Source organism: Helianthus annuus, chromosome 4, assembly GCF_002127325.2.
Source record: "Helianthus annuus cultivar XRQ/B chromosome 4, HanXRQr2.0-SUNRISE, whole genome shotgun sequence".
Lineage (NCBI taxonomy): Eukaryota > Viridiplantae > Streptophyta > Magnoliopsida > Asterales > Asteraceae > Helianthus > Helianthus annuus.
The window spans coordinates 156,938,292-156,956,668 of record NC_035436.2 but is presented as its reverse complement, the minus strand read 5'-3'; the positions used below and the strand labels follow the sequence as shown (position 1 = coordinate 156,956,668).

At 38.2% G+C, this 18,377-nt stretch overlaps 1 long non-coding RNA gene across 1 annotated transcript; it reads right to left on the bottom strand.

Moving 5' to 3' along the window:
* Positions 1-2,722: 2,722 nt before the first annotated feature.
* LOC110934937 lies at positions 2,723-3,712 on the bottom strand. Its single transcript, XR_002588739.2, has 2 exons — positions 3,428-3,712; positions 2,723-2,957 (listed from the first exon to the last, which is right to left on the bottom strand). It is a non-coding gene; the product is annotated as an uncharacterized LOC110934937 (long non-coding RNA).
* Between the last annotated feature and the right edge of the window lie 14,665 nt (positions 3,713-18,377).

The window sequence follows — 18,377 nt, the reverse complement described above, 5'->3', positions numbered from 1 at the left end:
GGGATACACTCGCCTTCCGAACCGGGGAAAACCCTCACCTAGGCCCGAAGCCCGTGAACACTCGCCCGAAGGCACGACAATGCGGTGAGGTAAAATCCGCTCAGTTCAAGGATCGAACTAGCGATCGCCGCCTACTCGCCTAGTCTTCCATCATCACCAGGTGCCGCAGAAACTAAATGCTAGGGGCAGGAATTGAACTTGGGTCACTTGAAACACAAGGTCTCTCCCTTACCACTCCACCACTAGCTCATTGGCCCCCAAAGCCAAGATTACATCACATAAGTAAAAAAAATCAAAGTGGTTAATTCGCAAAATATGGAAACTTTTGAATTAGAAGTAAAAAATCAAATTATCAAAGGGGTTAAATTACCAAAGGTTAAAAGTTTAAACTTAAATTATCAAAGATTAAGACTTTAGGGTTAAAAAGGAAACAAAGATTAAAACTTTAAACTTTAATTGTCAAAGATTAAAACTTTAGAGTTAAAAAGAAAAATTTTATTTTTTTTTTGAAAAACTCTCAAAGTTAAAGGTACAACAACCTTAAACACAATTAAGTTGCTTATTTATAAGTTAATAATTCTTATAGAGCGTTAATTTAAAGGTTTTGTATATTTGTTTTTCGTATTGTTTGGGTATAGTATCATGTTGAAAATAATGAGTTTGGGTAGATGTTTTTGTGTGATTGGATTATCTGAGTAGAGGTTATTATTCTATAATATACTAGAAGAGCAATGGCCTTTAAAAAGAAAAGAAGTGAAATAAGCATATAAATGAAAAAAAAATCTTAATGCGGTTGGGTCGGTATATTTGCGTGACGGGTTATCTTAAGGACAGCAAGGGCGTAGGATAGTGGGAGCGGGAGGGGGCGGCTAACCCTCCGAACTTTTCGCTCAGTAGTAGAGAGTATGTAGTTTTCGTATAGAAATATTTAGGTATATACGTTTTCGACCCCCAATGTTATAGAAATTTTTGGGTGTGTACGTTTTCGATCCCCCAGTCGAAAATCTCAAGATTCACCACTATTAAGGAGGGGTAGCGTACTCTTATTTGTATGAAACAAGTAATTAGAGAAAAAACTAAATGTTACGATAAATAAGTATTTTTAAAAATAATGGACAAAGTTTGTGGCAGATGCATGATTTTATTGGGTGGGTTACTATTGATAACTTCCAAATTGTTGTACATATAAATATAAATATAAATGTACTAGTAGGATACCTTGTGATGCGGCGGGAAACACAACCGTTGCGAAAATTTGACAAATCCTTTGAAGACTCATCAAAGATAAACCTCAGTAACTCAAGGTATCCACACGACCCATTCATCTAACCAACTCTACATATAACTAAAGTCTTAACAATATGTAACCTATTATGATGTTTTAAAGGAAGAAGTGTTAAAAGCTTGAGAACTTAGATGTGGGATAAGGTTTAGGGACCAGGAGTGGATAAGGCTTAGAGATCATGAGGTTACGGGTTCGATTCTCACAAGGGGTTTTTCCAATATTTGTTGGGTTTCAGCCTAAATTGATGTATAGGCATTATAGCCTAGTGAAGATGGATATGATCGGGTAATTCTGCTGGTGGCACGATGATACTCTAGTGATCCGTCAATAATCCAAGTTTATCGTTAAAAAAAGCTTGAGAAATCAGACGCATGCTAAGAAAAAAAACAAGTTTACCCAAAACCAACCCTCAAAACACAATTGACCTCAAGAAAATACAAGGCCATTAGCGTATCTAACATCTTTACTATTTGACCTCAAGAAAATACAAGGCCACAAACGTATCTAACATTTTTACTAACGCAATCAACATTAACCAACGCTTTTGATTGACTAATCGCTATGGGCTGATGCTTAAATGCAAATTATTATATTTTATATTAGAATACCTCTTCTCATAAAAATAAGATTTGAAAACGCAAAGCTAATATATTTTATTTTTTAGTTCTTTTAATGTTCTTTTTTATTTTATTTTTTCTATGATTCATTTTTAGTTCTTTTAATGTTCTTTTTTTTCTATGAGCAAGAATCAATTGCCAAATGGTGAATCTCTAACAATATTTAGTACAAAACGAACTTATAGGAAATTTGGAACTTCCCATGAACCCAAACCCATCACATAGTCTTTTGTTTACGGCAATTTATCGACATATTATGCTATATCGTTAAGATTTACTTGATTCGACTTAGCTTGGCAAGCTGAAGTCGCGATCTTGAAATTCAAAAAAAGGTGGCATTGTGAAATTCTCATAATCTTACGGATGAAAATATTTGAGATCTTTCCATTTCTTGTTATAATAATGTTACAAGCCATTTAAAATTAGAATGCATCCTAATTTTCTGACACTAAAGAGTTTCCTTCCAAAATCTTATTGATCTGTGCCATATGACACAAATGCCGACTCAATAGGTGAGTGTTCAACCACCTGGGTGCGCCTGTGTGGTTAGATGGAAATTTAGCCGCTTTTTCTACACTTAGCATCCCAGATGACAATCTATTAATTACACCTAACCTCAGTTAAAAGTGTTCAAGACAAACCAGCATATCAAATACAACTAATTACCCCTAAACTTCATTGCCAGGTTCATCGAAGTATAATACAAATTCTTCAGTATCATTGAAGATAGCATGCAGAACATAACAGATAAACTTTGTTATTTGATGACCACAAACTTGTTCTTAGCTTTTACTGATAGAATTGAGTGGCAAAAAAAATATAATGATAAACACATATTAATTAATGATTCAAGTAAAGATGAGATGATTACTTTATATCTTCGGCTATTACAAATTTTGAGACGCATGCCCCAAGATAAAAGCATGTTTACTTCAGAATGCAAAGCATGGTCCAGAGAGAGATTTCTTACATAATCATACATAAACATGTCTTGTCCCTGTTCTACACGGTACCCATGAAGTGTTATGAACTTATGATGTTTGAGTGCCTTAAACCTGAGGGATTCCAAATCACTTTCAACAAATTGTTGTTCTTCAACAGAAAATTGACTGTAAATAATGTATTGTTGATGTGGGTTTACTTCTACAAAAATATAATGAAATTTTATATCTTTTTATAATATTAAGAAAATGATTTTATGTTTTTTTTGTAATAGATACGGTCAAAGTTGCCTTTGACTCGGGAGAAAGAAGCCTAATTATGGTGATTAATGCTTCCTTAAATCAACCACTATATTTCACCATTGCTAACTACAAGCTAATAATGGTAGTGGGAGCTGATGGTTACCCTTTACCACCAGAGTGAAAGAAGCAAGGATAAATAAAGAGTATAGTAGTTTTGATAATAAAAGTTATTAGCAAGCATGATAAAAAAAATTTCTTACTAAAACCCTTTGTTTTTTAAAACCTTTGGAATTTCAACATGCCCTTGATAATCTACGCTGATTACTCAGATGAGAACTTACTAAGTATGTAACAGCAGAGATAAAAGAGACTCAAACACAATGAACCTGCAAAACAGATACTCAGAAAAATTCCTAAAAAATCTGGATATCAATAGCTAGTGGCTACTACTACTTTAAGCAGAATTTGAAAACATATACATCAAAATAGTAAGAAATACAAACTTATTATCGGACCCAACAATCGGCAAGTGGTTCACCATCTTATGTATGATACCATATGCAATTATATTGATTAAAAATAAATAATACACTCCAGTACAGTAGCCTGCAAATATGGACTTGGTAGTCACGTTTCTACTCATGCATTTGATCAAAGCATATAACACATTCACTTCTAAATTAATAGAATGAATTATTTAGTCTTTTTTCAAATAGTCAACAAAGTCACACGTCCATGTCTTTCTGTCTTTCTGAAACTTTAAAGCACGACTCAGCCACAGCCCACTTGGTTTTGACTTGTTATGAGAACTTGTATAGGTGAGACCTATAGCAGTCTAGATTACATACCTTAGGAACAAGTAATGTGTAGTGAACCAAATAGTGTAGCCAAGATGATGTGTGTAAAATGCAACATATAAATCACATCAATTAAGGCATAAAACTAACCCTTTTTAAGTACTAATGTTGGAAAAAGAGTGTTTTTGTCTTCCTTTTGTATTTTCAGGATGAAATGAGCTCAAAATCACAAAAGAAGCAAAAAGACAACTAATTCTACCATAAAATACAAGAAAAGGAACAAAAGTGGACTGCCCGGACCCTCAACGGCACCTCCCAAGGCAAAGGAGAAGAAACAGAGTCTGAACACGCCCCGTGTCCAGCGAACACGGGGGCGTGCCCAGGAAGCAGCAGAAAAGACAAACCAGTAGAAGCTTCCATTGCCCACCACGGGGCCGTGTCCAGCGGGCACGGGGGCGTGGTGAAAGTACAGCAGGTGCATTAATTGTAATTCGCAATTACAATTAATGAAGTGAGAGAATGTCAGACGGGCACGGGGCCGTGTCCAGCGGACACGGGGCCGTGTCCAGCCTTCTGTTCAGCCTATAAATAGAGGAGCTTGGCTTCATTCTCTCTCATCCCTTGGCACACCACCTCTCTCACACCTCATCCACCACCCATCACCACCATAACACCATCATCCACCACCATCATCCATTGTCCATCGTAGAGTGTGTGATTCGTCTCGGGATCCAAGATTGATCGTATGAGTTCTTGACAATCAAGGCCATGTTTGCCTAAGTCTCTTACATCACTTGGTGAAGACAAGTGTTTAGTATAATACTTTTTATTTTTAATCTTTTGCACTTTTTATTTGGTTTTGTATTAATGACTTTAATAACTAGTTACTTATGTTGAAGGTGATCTTTCCTTATCGTTTGTCCGTGGTGTCTTGGCATTATTTTACTGTCTATATAAAATAAAAGATTTTCACCATTCATATCTCCACGGTCTATATGGAGGTATGTTGGCTACCTGGTCGGGGGTTAAGGGAACGGTTTGGTAAGGGTCTTGCCCTTGTTCAGCGTTTAGAGGTCCTGCTTGGGACCTGGGTCAAATTTAGTAGGATCTCCTTCAATGCCCATAGGTATTGGATGGCGGGGATCCAAACTCTTTGACCCCCTCATAAGTTAACTACTATTAATACTATAACCCGGCTATTTAGGACTGTATCCCTGCTGACTCAGACTACTTAGCCGAGGGTAACGTCACCGCCAAAAGCGGGGCCTACCACAATTTGCATTAATAACTTAATTCATTATCTTTCAATAATCCGACCCTTTAGGATTGTATCCTTGCTGACTCAAACTACTGGGTTGAGGGTAACGTCGCCTTCAAAAGAGGGGCCTACTACAATAACTAAGATAATCTCTTAAACAAGTGCAAAAGTGCGAAAATAATCAAAGGTTATACTAATACACGTGTCGGATCCAAGTGATTCATCTTGTCTATCTGTTTTTATTTTATTTTTATTTTCAGCATTTAGTTAGTTTTTATTTTTCTTAGTTTAAAACATTTTTCTAACCTTTTTGATTTGATTAGACGTTGAGGATAAACCGGTATTAAAAGCTCTTGTGTCCTTGGACGACCTCGGTATCTTACCAACACTATACTACGTCCACGATGGGTGCACTTGCCCATATGTGTGTTTAGTGTTAGTGAATATCGTGTTTTATAAATTTAAAACTTGGCTAAAAGTGTAAAAAGGGCTTAAATAATCATCAAAAATATATTACACTACACGCACATCAAGTTTTTGGCGCCGCTGCCGGGGACACAAGGATTTTAAGAAAGCTTAGAATCGACGGCCTAATCAGTTTTTCAAAACCTTTTTAAAACGCGCGCATTTTTTTTCTGCATATTAGTTTAGTTTGCATTTACAGTAGCCTGAACACGGGGCCGTACTCACTGAACACGCCCCCGTGCTGCATATTTTTAGAGTAGATACCCAGATACAGAGTCTGACCACGGGGCCGTGCTCACTGAACACGCCCCCGTGCTCAACGTGACCAGCAACTTTAATTAAAACGCCCAGATACAGACCCTGAACACGGGGCCGTGTTCACCCAACACGGGGCCGTGTCCAGGTTCTGTTTCCGTCTTATTTTTGTTTTCTGGTCCCGAGACTCAGTTGTGGTCTGTTGAGTGATTCTTATGGATCAATACTCAAGAGGTTACAACTACACCTATGATGAGGATGATTATAGGGGTAATTATTGCACTAATTGTCGTAACGCACGCTCGGTTCAATATAATAACTCATATCGACCATCCAATTCATACAACCATTATGAGGAGCCCAGGTACGAGCCATCAACTTCATACACATCCTATGAAGACCAAAGGTATGAACCTCCTCCCTCATACTCATATTTTGAGGAACCAAGGTATGAGCCTTCATACTCATACTTTGAAGACTCAAGATATGAGCCACCACCTTCATACTCTTATTATGAGGAACCATGGCGTGAACAACCCACCTTATATGAGTACTATGAAGAACAAAGTTTCGACCCTTATCCATCATATACTTACAATGAAGAACAATGGTGTGAACCATCTACTTCATATGAGTATTATGAGGAACCAAGGATCGAACAACCGGATTCAAGCTTTGAGGATCCAAATTCTTTCAATCTCACCGAAGTGACCAATAGGATATTAGAACACATTAAAACTATCGAACGTTGCATAAAAGAATCTCGCGCAAGGGAAGAGGAATCCCGCGCAAGAGAAGAGCTAAAAAATGATAATAACATAGAGATAGTTGAAAGTGTAAAAATGGAAGAACAAGAAAGTGAAAAACCGACACATGAGTTAAACAACGAAAATGGTGAGTCTGATAATGTTAAAATTCAAGAAGAGTCTAATTTTGAAGAAATTAACCTCTTGTCACCTACTTTCGAAAATCATTGTTTAATAACCCCTCATGCCAAGTTTTTAAAAGAGTTAAACACTAGTGCTAAAATCAAAGACTTAGTAAGTGTTAAGTTAACTAATGATCAAACCTCGCTAATAAAAGAAGACCCTTTTGAAATTAACATTACACCGGTTCCATGTTTCTTTCAAAATTCATTTATTAGCAATATCACCATCGATAAAGATCTTTGTGTTAACATAATGCCTAACTATATTTTTGAAAAATTAAGTGTTAGTGATTTTACTCCACTTCAAATACCCATTTTTCTATCCAATCGGAAAGTAATAAAATCAATCGGTGTAGTTGAAGATGTTTTGGTTCAAACAAATCAAATAGTAATCCCAACCGACTTCGTCATCCTAGATGACGCTCCCTTAGTCTTGGGAAAGCCTTTTGTACAAACTCATAGAGCTTTGAAAAAACGGAAATTTAACAATCTACCTCTCCAATTAGGGGCATTCAAAAGGAGCATAGATCTTGAGCGCTCAATGAAATATCCTTTTGGCAACAATGACCCCCTAATTGAAGATGAAGCTGAACCACCCGATACAACCAACGAAGAGGACCACTTTGTCGAGGAAGAGATAGCCATAGAACAAACTTTTAAGGTTCTTGATCTAGATGAGCCACAAAATGAGGTGTCTTCTAAAGACCCACCCATTGAGCTCAAAGAACTTCCTAAGGGTTTGGAATATGCTTTTCTAGGCAAAGAAGGTAGTTTACCCGTAATTATTTCATCTAAATTAAGTAATATAGAGAAAGAAAAATTAGTTAACCTAAAAACACAAAAACTCGATCGCTTGGAAGCTTGTAGATATTAAAGGAATAAGCCCTTCCATGTGCACGCACAAAATTTTAATGAATGATGACTACAAGACGGTAATTCAACCACAACGAAGAGTGAACCCCAATGTTCAAGAAGTGGTTAAGAATGAAGTCATCAAACTACTCGACGCCGGACTAATCTACCCTATCTCCGATAGCCCGTGGGTAAGTCCCGTTCAAGTAGTCCCAAAGAAAGGAGGTATGACGGTAATAACTAACGAGAAAAATGAATTAATACCAACGAGAACCGTCACAGGATGGAGAGTCTGTATAGATTATAGGCGATTAAATGAAGCGACTAGGAAAGACCACTTTCCTTTGCCCTTCATTGATCAAATGTTAGAAAGATTATCCGGTCATAAATTTTATTGTTTCTTAGATGGTTTTTCAGGTTACTTTCAAATACCGATAGCACCAGAAGACCAAGAGAAAACAACTTTCACATGTCCCTACGGAACTTTTACATATCAACGCATGCCATTCGGTCTATGTAATGCGCCTGCAACATTCCAACGTTGTATGGTCGCCATTTTCCATGATATGATCGAAAAGACAATGGAAGTCTTCATGGATGACTTTTCCATCTTTGGAGACTCATATGACCAATGCCTCGATAATCTTGAACGAATGCTGTCCCGATGTGAGGAAACTAACCTCGCCCTTAACTGGGAAAAATGCCATTTCATGGTAACAGAGGGAATAGTACTCGGTCACAAAATCTCAAGCGAATGAATGGAAGTTGATCGAGCAAAAATAGAGACTATTTCTCGATTACCTCCTCCATCCTCCGTGCGAGCAATCAGAAGTTTCCTAGGACATGCCGGATTTTATAGAAGGTTTATCAAAGACTTTTCAAAAATTTCAAGGCCTCTAACAAAATTACTTGAAAAAGATGTACCCTTCATCTTTGACAAGGAATGCAATCAAGCATTTCTAACCCTCAAGGAAATGCTAGTCAATGCACCTATCATGATAGCGCCAGATTGGAAATTTCCTTTCGAAATCATGTGCGATGCAAGTGACTTCGCTGTTGGAGCAGTCTTGGGACAAAGAAAAGAAAAACATTTCCACCCAATTTATTATGCTAGTAAAACTCTTAATGATGCGCAAGAAAATTATACAACTACAGAAAAAGAATTACTAGCAGTGGTATTTGCTTTTGATAAATTTCGTTCTTATCTTGTTCTTTCTAAAACAGTAGTCTATACAGACCATGCAGCCATCAGGTACCTCTTCAAGAAGCAAGACGCAAAACCCCGTTTGATAAGATGGATTCTACTCCTCCAAGAATTCGACATTGAAATCAAGGACAAAAGAGGAGCAGAAAACACTGCTGCAGATCATCTCTCACGCTTAGAAGACCCAGCTTTGGAGACAACCAGAGACGAGCAAATCAACGAGAAATTTCCCACGGAATCCTTGGAAATGATGGAGAGTAGACAAGAACCATGGTATGCCGACTACGCTAATTTCTTAGATAGCGGTGTAGTCACCAAAGGATGGCCACATCATCAAAGAAAAAAATTCTTTGCTGATGTAAAGCATTACTTTTGGGAAGACCCCTATCTTTTCAAAATGTGTGCCGACCAGCTCATCCGAAGGTGTGTCTATGGTAATGAAGCACGAAGAATTCTCCATCATTGTCATGAAGGTCCATACGGAGGACATCATGGTGCCGCAAGTACCGCACGAAAGGTATTTGATTCAGGATTTTACTGGCCGACCATTTACAAGGATGCACAAAACCTTGTAAAGACATGTGATGCCTGCCAAAGATCAGGTAATATTTCTTCCAAAAACGAAATGCCTCAAAATGGCATTCTCGTCTGTGAAATCTTTGATGTGTGGGGACTCGATTTCATGGGACCTTTCCCACCTTCGAAGGGAAACAAATATATACTTGTGGCAGTCGATTACTTGTCTAAATGGGCAGAGGCCGAGGCTCTTCCAACAAATGATGGAAGAGTGGTGGTAAAATTTCTGAAAAAGTTGTTCTCTCGTTTCGGGACACCAAAGGCTTTGATAAGTGATAGAGGTACCCATTTTTGCAATCATCAACTCGAAAAAAAATATTAACAAGGTATGGGGTCTATCACCGGGTCTCAACGGCATATCATCCTCAAACAAATGGGCAAGCCGAAGTGACTAATCGAGGTTTAAAACGAATACTTGAAAAAACCGTAGGAATAAATAAAAAAGAATGGGCCGACAAATTAGACGACGCTTTATGGGCTTTTCGAACTGCTTATAAAACCACTATAGGCACAACCCCATATAAACTCGTCTATGGAAAAAGTTGTCACTTGCCAGTAGAAATAGCTCACAAAGCCTACTGGGCAATAAAAAACGTAAACTTAGATTTGGAAAATGCCGGTAAAAATCGATTTTGTCAAATAAACGAATTAGACGAGCTTAGGAATTGTGCATATTCTAACTCCGAAATTTATAAAGAAAGAATGAAAAATTTGCATGATAAATATATTAAATCTAATGAATTTCGGGTTGGAGACCAAGTTCTATTGTTTAATTCACGACTTCGATTATTTCCTGGTAAGTTAAAATCTAGGTGGTCAGGACCTTTTTCCGTCACCCATGTTTTTCCACACGGTGCAGTAGAAATTAAAACTCGAAATGGGACACCATTTAAAGTCAATGGCCAACGGCTGAAACTCTACCGAGGATCCATTGAGGATGAGGAAGAGGAGATCTCACTTCAAACGGTTAACGAATAAACTCATACCCGACATGTTACAGGTAAGTGTACGTTTAAAAAAAAAACCGGTAAATCTTCTAACCATTTTTCGGAAATAAGGGGCATGCACACGAGCACATAAAAAAAAAATTCAAAAACTTTGCCCGGCACGGGGCCGTGTCCGCTGGACACGGGGCCGTGTCGAGGCGACTGTCGGGATAAAACCCTCTTTTCCTATCAGTTACACCATTCCACACGCCCCGTTTAGCCGAAAACTCTCTGGTTTGAGGCGGTTTTCTGCAGTTTTTCAACATCACCACCGAATCTAACAACATCAAGGTATGATTCTATCTTCATTAGTAGTTAGATTAGTTACTTGCATGTAGTTAAAACATCAAAAATTGGGGAAAAATCTAGGGTTCTTCATGTTCATCCGGATCGAACTCAAAATTTTTGATGAAATTTGTTAGTAGTTGTTTAGATTAGAGTAGTAGAAAGTAACTAGGCATGTATTGTTGATAGATTTGTCCGATTTCCAAATAAAACCCCAAACCCTTGTTCTTGAACCGAAAAACACGAAATTGAAAGGGTAAACGGTTTGTTTTGAGAAAAATGACACTTAGGGTTTCATTTTCGGGGGAAACCGCTACTATTGGGCTAAAAATTTTCAGGTTTTCAAAACCGGGACGAAAAATGGAATTTTTGGGTTACAGACGCCTGGACACGGGGCCGTGTCCGCTGAACACGGGGCCGTGCCCAGCCCACTGTTTGCAGTTTCACTCTGATTTTCCTTGTTTCGTACTAACTTTTTATGTATTCTTTTCAGATGTCGAAATTCACAAGGTTTAGCGCAAATGAACTGGACGCTAGGGCACGGTACGAGGTTCTACAAACAAGACCGGAAGAGTACCCAAGGCGGGCGTGTACTGATTTGCTAACCATGGTGAACCAACTTGACCGCTTCAACAACATTGTGAGGGGTCCACTGCATGTCGCATTGACCACCCGACTACGGTCGGTACATCAATGCACGATGGAGTTCTACAGCACCTTCATTTTCAACTCGAGGCGCGAACCGTTTGATCATGACGCGGTCGAATTTCGATGTGGAGGGACCACGTTTAGAACCTCCATGGCACAGTTTGGAGCCATCATTGGGCTATATAGTGAAGAGGAAGCGGGGAATGAAGAGAATACAGGGGGGTTACGAGACTTGGATGCAACTGAACGCCAAGCCGCATGGGCTCAAATAGGTGAAGGAATCTACAACCCGAGCAGCACCAAAAGTACCAAACTGAGGGACCCACTATACCGATACATCCACAGGCTCCTATCGTACTCGCTGAACCAATGCCACAACAGTAGTGGCGTTGTTGGGTTGAAAGATTTGGTTGTCCTTCACTGCATCCACAACCAGAAGCCTCTAGATGTTCCGTACCTCCTACTGCGAAACATGCACCTAAACCGCCTTGCTCATGCTCCTACACCGATCTTCTTCGGAGGATGGGTGTACCGTCTTTTCAAGCACTTCACGAATATCCCAAGGTCCTTCGAAAGGAGTCCATGGTCGGGACGGGTCGATTATCACATTTGCCGATCCATGAACTTGCTTTATGAAGCGGAGGACGGGACGGTGAGCTTTCAGAGAACGCAAGGCTATGCATGGAACCCGCAAGAGGCTCTAGTTCTTCATGCACCACATCCCCATTTTCAGTATCCACCCCAAGGCGATGCGGGCCAATCCTCCTCTCAAGGAGGTGGTTTTCCTAACTTTCAAAGTTTACATGATCTTTTGCAGGAAAACCTCATGTGCACAAGGAACACCTACAATCTCGCCAACAACACACACCACCGGGTTGGAGCTATCGAACGCAACATTAACGATATACAAGATGATATCGGTAGCATCCGGGAGTACATGGCGAGGCACGGGGGTGGAGGTGATGGTAGTGATGAAGACATGGAGTAGGAGGCTTGAAGGAACAAGGGGCTGGTTGGTGATGAGCCCACAGGTTTAAGTGCCCTTCTATCTATCAAACAATTTATGGCCTGCGTGCCATTTGTCGAACAATTTACTTTTTCTAACTACTTTTTATCTTTGTTTTATTTTTACTTTGTGTTTGGATGATGCTTGACGATGGTAATTTAGGATGGTTTGTGCTTGTTTGGTTGGTATTTAGTGTTTAAACAGGTGCAATGCGAGGGTTAGAGTGCTAAACATTAGCACTTGCAGCCCCATGATGGAGAAACCGGGAGACAAAACCTATTTTTCAGGCTAACAGACTGTCCACACGGGGACGTGTCCAGCCGACACGCCCCCGTGTTCATCTCCCAGATCTGCTGTTTGGCTACTGACCTGCAATTTTTTGCCAGACACGAGGTCGTGTCCAGCCGACACGCCCCCGTGTTCAGCTTCTGTAAGTTATCGTTACTGGCAGTTCACCACGGGGTCGTGTCCAATGGGCACGGGGCCGTGTCCAGACTGCCAGTAACATAAATCTTTGCTTTTTAACCCACTTTTATACATTCTAATCAACCAAAAACATTATTTTTGGACACATTGAGGACAATGTGTAATTTAAGTTTGAGGGGGATGCTAAAACCCTTGAAATTTGCAAAATCCTAAACACAAGCCTTACACAAAACTCTATTGGAACCGCTAAACACCCCAATTTTTTTTTCAAAAACTTTTTCATTTTTTTTTATTTACTTGTCTTAGTTTAAGTTGGGAATAACAAGTTCTAAAAAGGTTATATTTTTACAAGTTTACAACCGATAGCGTCGTGATAAAAAAAGAACCAACATAAGAAAATTATGAAACGGTATAACAAGTCTAGTTAAAAATTCGATTATATATGCTTGGTCACATTAAAAACCCATTCCCACAAAAGTGAGTTTTGAGCCTTTATTGAGCACAAAAATACACATATTTAGATTAAATGCTCATTTTTCGTTTCTTGTGTGAATAGCCGCTCGGTCCTTACAAATCTAGAACTTGCCACGACGATACATTCCCGGTCCTTACCAACTTAAACCCAAGTAAGTAAATGATGGAGGCATTAGGACTAACCATTTTTTCTTTCAAAACCATTATTTTTCATTTTTTTACCTACCCAAAATTCCCCTAGATAGCCCCTTTGAGCCTAAACCTTTCATTTCATTACCCCAAAACCCTTTTTACCCACCAAAAACCTTTTTATTTATTTTTTTAGTAACAAGTTTGCTTTTTCGTAAACCCACCTTTTTATGTGACGATTAAAAAAAAATGATAATGATGAAGTCAAAAACAAACAAAAGCTATAAAAGCTTGTTTGGAGAAATACTTCAAAATAAAAAGTCACTAAAAACAAGGTACTTCACGAAAACCGACGCTTGTTACGATTTTCGCCCTTTTTACTAACCACTAACCAACCACCCACCTTTAAACCCAAGCCTTCACCCAAAAAGTCCTCTTGATATTTACAAAGGTAAAAAGTTAAAAAGGAGGAGGATTGATTGCTTGGCAAGCCTATGGAAGACGTGAGTTTCGTGCCGCTCTCGAGTGATTCACTAAAAATATACACCTTCGGCCGAGTGTTGAGTGATCTCCCGTGAGGTATGTGAACTTGTATATAAATGGAATTTTAATAAGGCATGTTATGCCCAAATAAGTAATTCATCTTATGAAACGTTCAAAATAAATCATAACGAATAGGATTGTAAATAAATAAAAATAAAACCTATAAAAACCTTGGATTCCCGACACTCTAGGACAAGCTAAAAAAAAAAAAAAAAAAAAAAAAAAAAAAAAAAAAAAAAAAACTTCTCTTCTACCTATTCCATTTGGGAGTGTAAGCCACATTTAAAGAGTTTTGCTTGAGGACAAGCAAAAGTTCAAGTGTGGGGGTATTTGATGTGTGTAAAATGCAACATATAAATCACATCAATTAAGGCATAAAACTAACCCTTTTTAAGTACTAATGTTGGAAAAAGAGTGTTTTTGTCTTCCGTTTGTATTTTCAGGATGAAATGAGCTCAAAATCACAAAAGAAGCAAAAAGACAACTAATTCTACCATAAAATACAAGAAAAGGAACAAAAGTGGACTGCCCGGACCCTCAACGGCACCTCCCAAGGCAAAGGAGAAGAAACAGAGTCTGAACACGCCCCGTGTCCAGCGAACACGGGGGCGTGCCCAGGAAGCAGCAGAAAAGACAAACCAGTAGAAGCTTCCATTGCCCACCACGGGGCCGTGTCCAGCGGGCACGGGGGCGTGGTGAAAGTACAGCAGGCGCATTAATTGTAATTCGCAATTACAATTAATGAAGTGAGAGAATGTCAGACGGGCACGGGGCCGTGTCCAGCGGACACGGGGCCGTGTCCAGCCTTCTGTTCAGCCTATAAATAGAGGAGCTTGGCTTCATTCTCTCTCATCCCTTGGCACACCACCTCTCTCACACCTCATCCACCACCCATCACCACCATAACACCATCATCCACCACCATCATCCATTGTCCATCGTAGAGTGTGTGATTCGTCTCGGGATCCAAGATTGATCGTATGAGTTCTTGACAATCAAGGCCATGTTTGCCTAAGTCTCTTACATCACTTGGTGAAGACAAGTGTTTAGTATAATACTTTTTATTTTTAATCTTTTGCACTTTTTATTTGGTTTTGTATTAATGACTTTAATAACTAGTTACTTATGTTGAAGGTGATCTTTCCTTATCGTTTGTCCGTGGTGTCTTGGCATTATTTTACTGTCTATATAAAATAAAAGATTTTCACCATTCATATCTCCACGGTCTATATGGAGGTATGTTGGCTACCTGGTCGGGGGTTAAGGGAACGGTTTGGTAAGGGTCTTGCCCTTGTTCAGCGTTTAGAGGTCCTGCTTGGGACCTGGGTCAAATTTAGTAGGATCTCCTTCAATGCCCATAGGTATTGGATGGCGGGGATCCAAACTCTTTGACCCCCTCATAAGTTAACTACTATTAATACTATAACCCGGCTATTTAGGACTGTATCCCTGCTGACTCAGACTACTTAGCCGAGGGTAACGTCACCGCCAAAAGCGGGGCCTACCACAATTTGCATTAATAACTTAATTCATTATCTTTCAATAATCCGACCCTTTAGGATTGTATCCTTGCTGACTCAAACTACTGGGTTGAGGGTAACGTCGCCTTCAAAAGAGGGGCCTACTACAATAACTAAGATAATCTCTTAAACAAGTGCAAAAGTGCGAAAATAATCAAAGGTTATACTAATACACGTGTCGGATCCAAGTGATTCATCTTGTCTATCTGTTTTTATTTTATTTTTATTTTCAGCATTTAGTTAGTTTTTATTTTTCTTAGTTTAAAACATTTTTCTAACCTTTTTGATTTGATTAGACGTTGAGGGTAAACCGGTATTAAAAGCTCTTGTGTCCTTGGACGACCTCGGTATCTTACCAACACTATACTACGTCCACGATGGGTGCACTTGCCCATATGTGTGTTTAGTGTTAGTGAATATCGTGTTTTATAAATTTAAAACTTGGCTAAAAGTGTAAAAAGGGCTTAAATAATCATCAAAAATATATTACACTACACGCACATCACAAGACCAACCACTTCCATCACTTTGGAAAACTGTTATGATATATTAAGATAGGTTAAACCAGTTTCCTTAAACGCCAAATTATAAGACATGTTTTGATATATTAAGATTTAATATTTTAGTTTAGCATGTACATAAACAAAATAACACACCAAAGGTATACTATCAAATGGATCCGAATTTGCAGCTAACCAAAGCACTGTAACGTCGCCTACACCAAACAAGGCAATTGAAAACGAATCTTCAAGATCCAACTACAGAATAAGAGCAGGCATGTTATCATTAATATAACGTAATTAATCATCTTTATAATTAAGAGAAATAGCCATGAACAATAACACGATAACAAACCTCCATTTTAAGCTTATTTAGCCTTCTTCTAACGCCATTATGAACAGAAAAATTTGCAGCTACAACATTTGCAGAGACATCAATAACGTCAATTGAGCCATTTGGAGTTCCCAAAGAAATCAGTGAAACAGTCGCAATAAGATGGTTTCCTCCACCATATACATGTACAAAAATATAAAATTACAAAGAATAAACAAACAAAGAAACGAAAACCCTAACATACCAAAATTAATCAGACGCGAAACTGTATAAGCAATCAGCCTTGTCTAATGATCGAAGCTGAGCGAAGCTTGGATTGTAGACAATCATATCAAGTCAAAACCAGCCACCTGTTTAGGATATAAAAAATGACCAGTTTAATTTTAAATACTCCAATTCAACTACTGGCATTCATTCACTTTTTAAACACATAAGAGTGAATTTGAGTCATATTGGCTAAATTTTAACACACCATTCATACTTGTTTTAGAATCGTAAGATTAAAGATTGAGTTACCCTGCTCGAGCATCAATGTATGAAGTTTTATGCTGAAATGAAAGTTTGTTATTTCATAATTTGCCGTAAAGCCTCATCCACCGACATAAAATTACGAAACTAACCTCAAAGTATTTATAAGTAGTAGCATCGGCCGGAACAATGCCAATCTTTCCCCTAACCTCAACAACCATATTGCATAATTTCATTCTTTCTACCCTCTATAAAATGCACATCAGAAGATAAATAAAATATTTTTGCAAATTAGTTGTATGCAAAGATTAAAGCAAAGTAAAACTCATATATAGACTTTCATTAGTTGTACCAACAAACTCCATGGCTTATATGTTGAACTGGATACTAATATTTCATTGATTATCTAGAAATGCAAGGTTGGTGAAGCCAAAGTAGAAAAGTTTGTTATTTCATAATTTGCCGTAAAGCCTCATCCACCGACATAAAATTACGAAACTAACCTCAAGGTATTTATAAGTAGTAGCATCGGCTGGAACAATGCCAATCTTTCCCCTAACCTCAACAACCATATTGCATAATTTCATTCTTTCTACCATCTATAAAATGCACATCAGAAGATAAATAAAATATTTTTGCAAATTAGTTGTATGCAAAGATTAAAGCAAAGTAAAACTCATATATAGACTTTCATTAGTTGTACCAACAAACTCCATGGCTTATATGTTGAACCGGATACTAATATTTCATTGATTATCTAGAAATGCAAGGTTGGTGAAGCCAAATTAGAGTATTTCAACACCAAAAATGAAATTTTAGTTATTACAGTGGGTATGCCTCAAAATCACATAACCCATGAACCATAATTCAACGATTTGCTTCTTAAGTATCAACCAAAAAGCTAAATTTAAAATGAACCTTCTTAAAATCAAACTATTATTCCTTAAAAACAACAAATTGAACAACATTCTTCATCAAAAAGAAATAGGAACCTTAAGCAACCATTGCTAACAGAGGCTCCTCCAAGAACCAAACAATCGAAAATACATGTATGGATACCTAAGAACGAAAATCAAAAGTGTGTGTATATATAAAAGAATAGGAAAAACCTACAATTCGGTTACGGTTTCTTCAAATCGGTGTTTGAGTGTTTTTTAATTTCTTCGTCATTTTTTTCTTTTTGTGCCCTTCTAAACAAAAAGAAAGCAGGCAGAGGTTAGGGTTTGGGGGCTAAGATGTGGAGAGTGTTTCTTGGTTAGGGTTTTGATGAAATGAAAAAAAAAACGACGATGGTTTTGGAGAAACAATAGTATCATCACTTGCGGAGATCCCATGGATTAGAGGGAAAGGGGAAAGGGGAAAGGTTGTTTTGTGGAGAAAGATCGGGATTATCCAGATAGGGTTGTTTGAAATTTGAAATCCCGCCCCCCGAGATTTCAGGGATGTTTGAAACCCCTTAAAAATGGCAAATGACGAAATACAAGGGATTGAAATGTAATTAAGATAAAGGGGTTAAACTGTAATTAGTGTTTGAAAAACCAATTTACCCTCATTTTTTGGTATCTTAATATAGTATAGATAGATGGGCTTTAATCAATTGTACACTAAGGCATCATCTACTTGTTCTTTTTAATCCG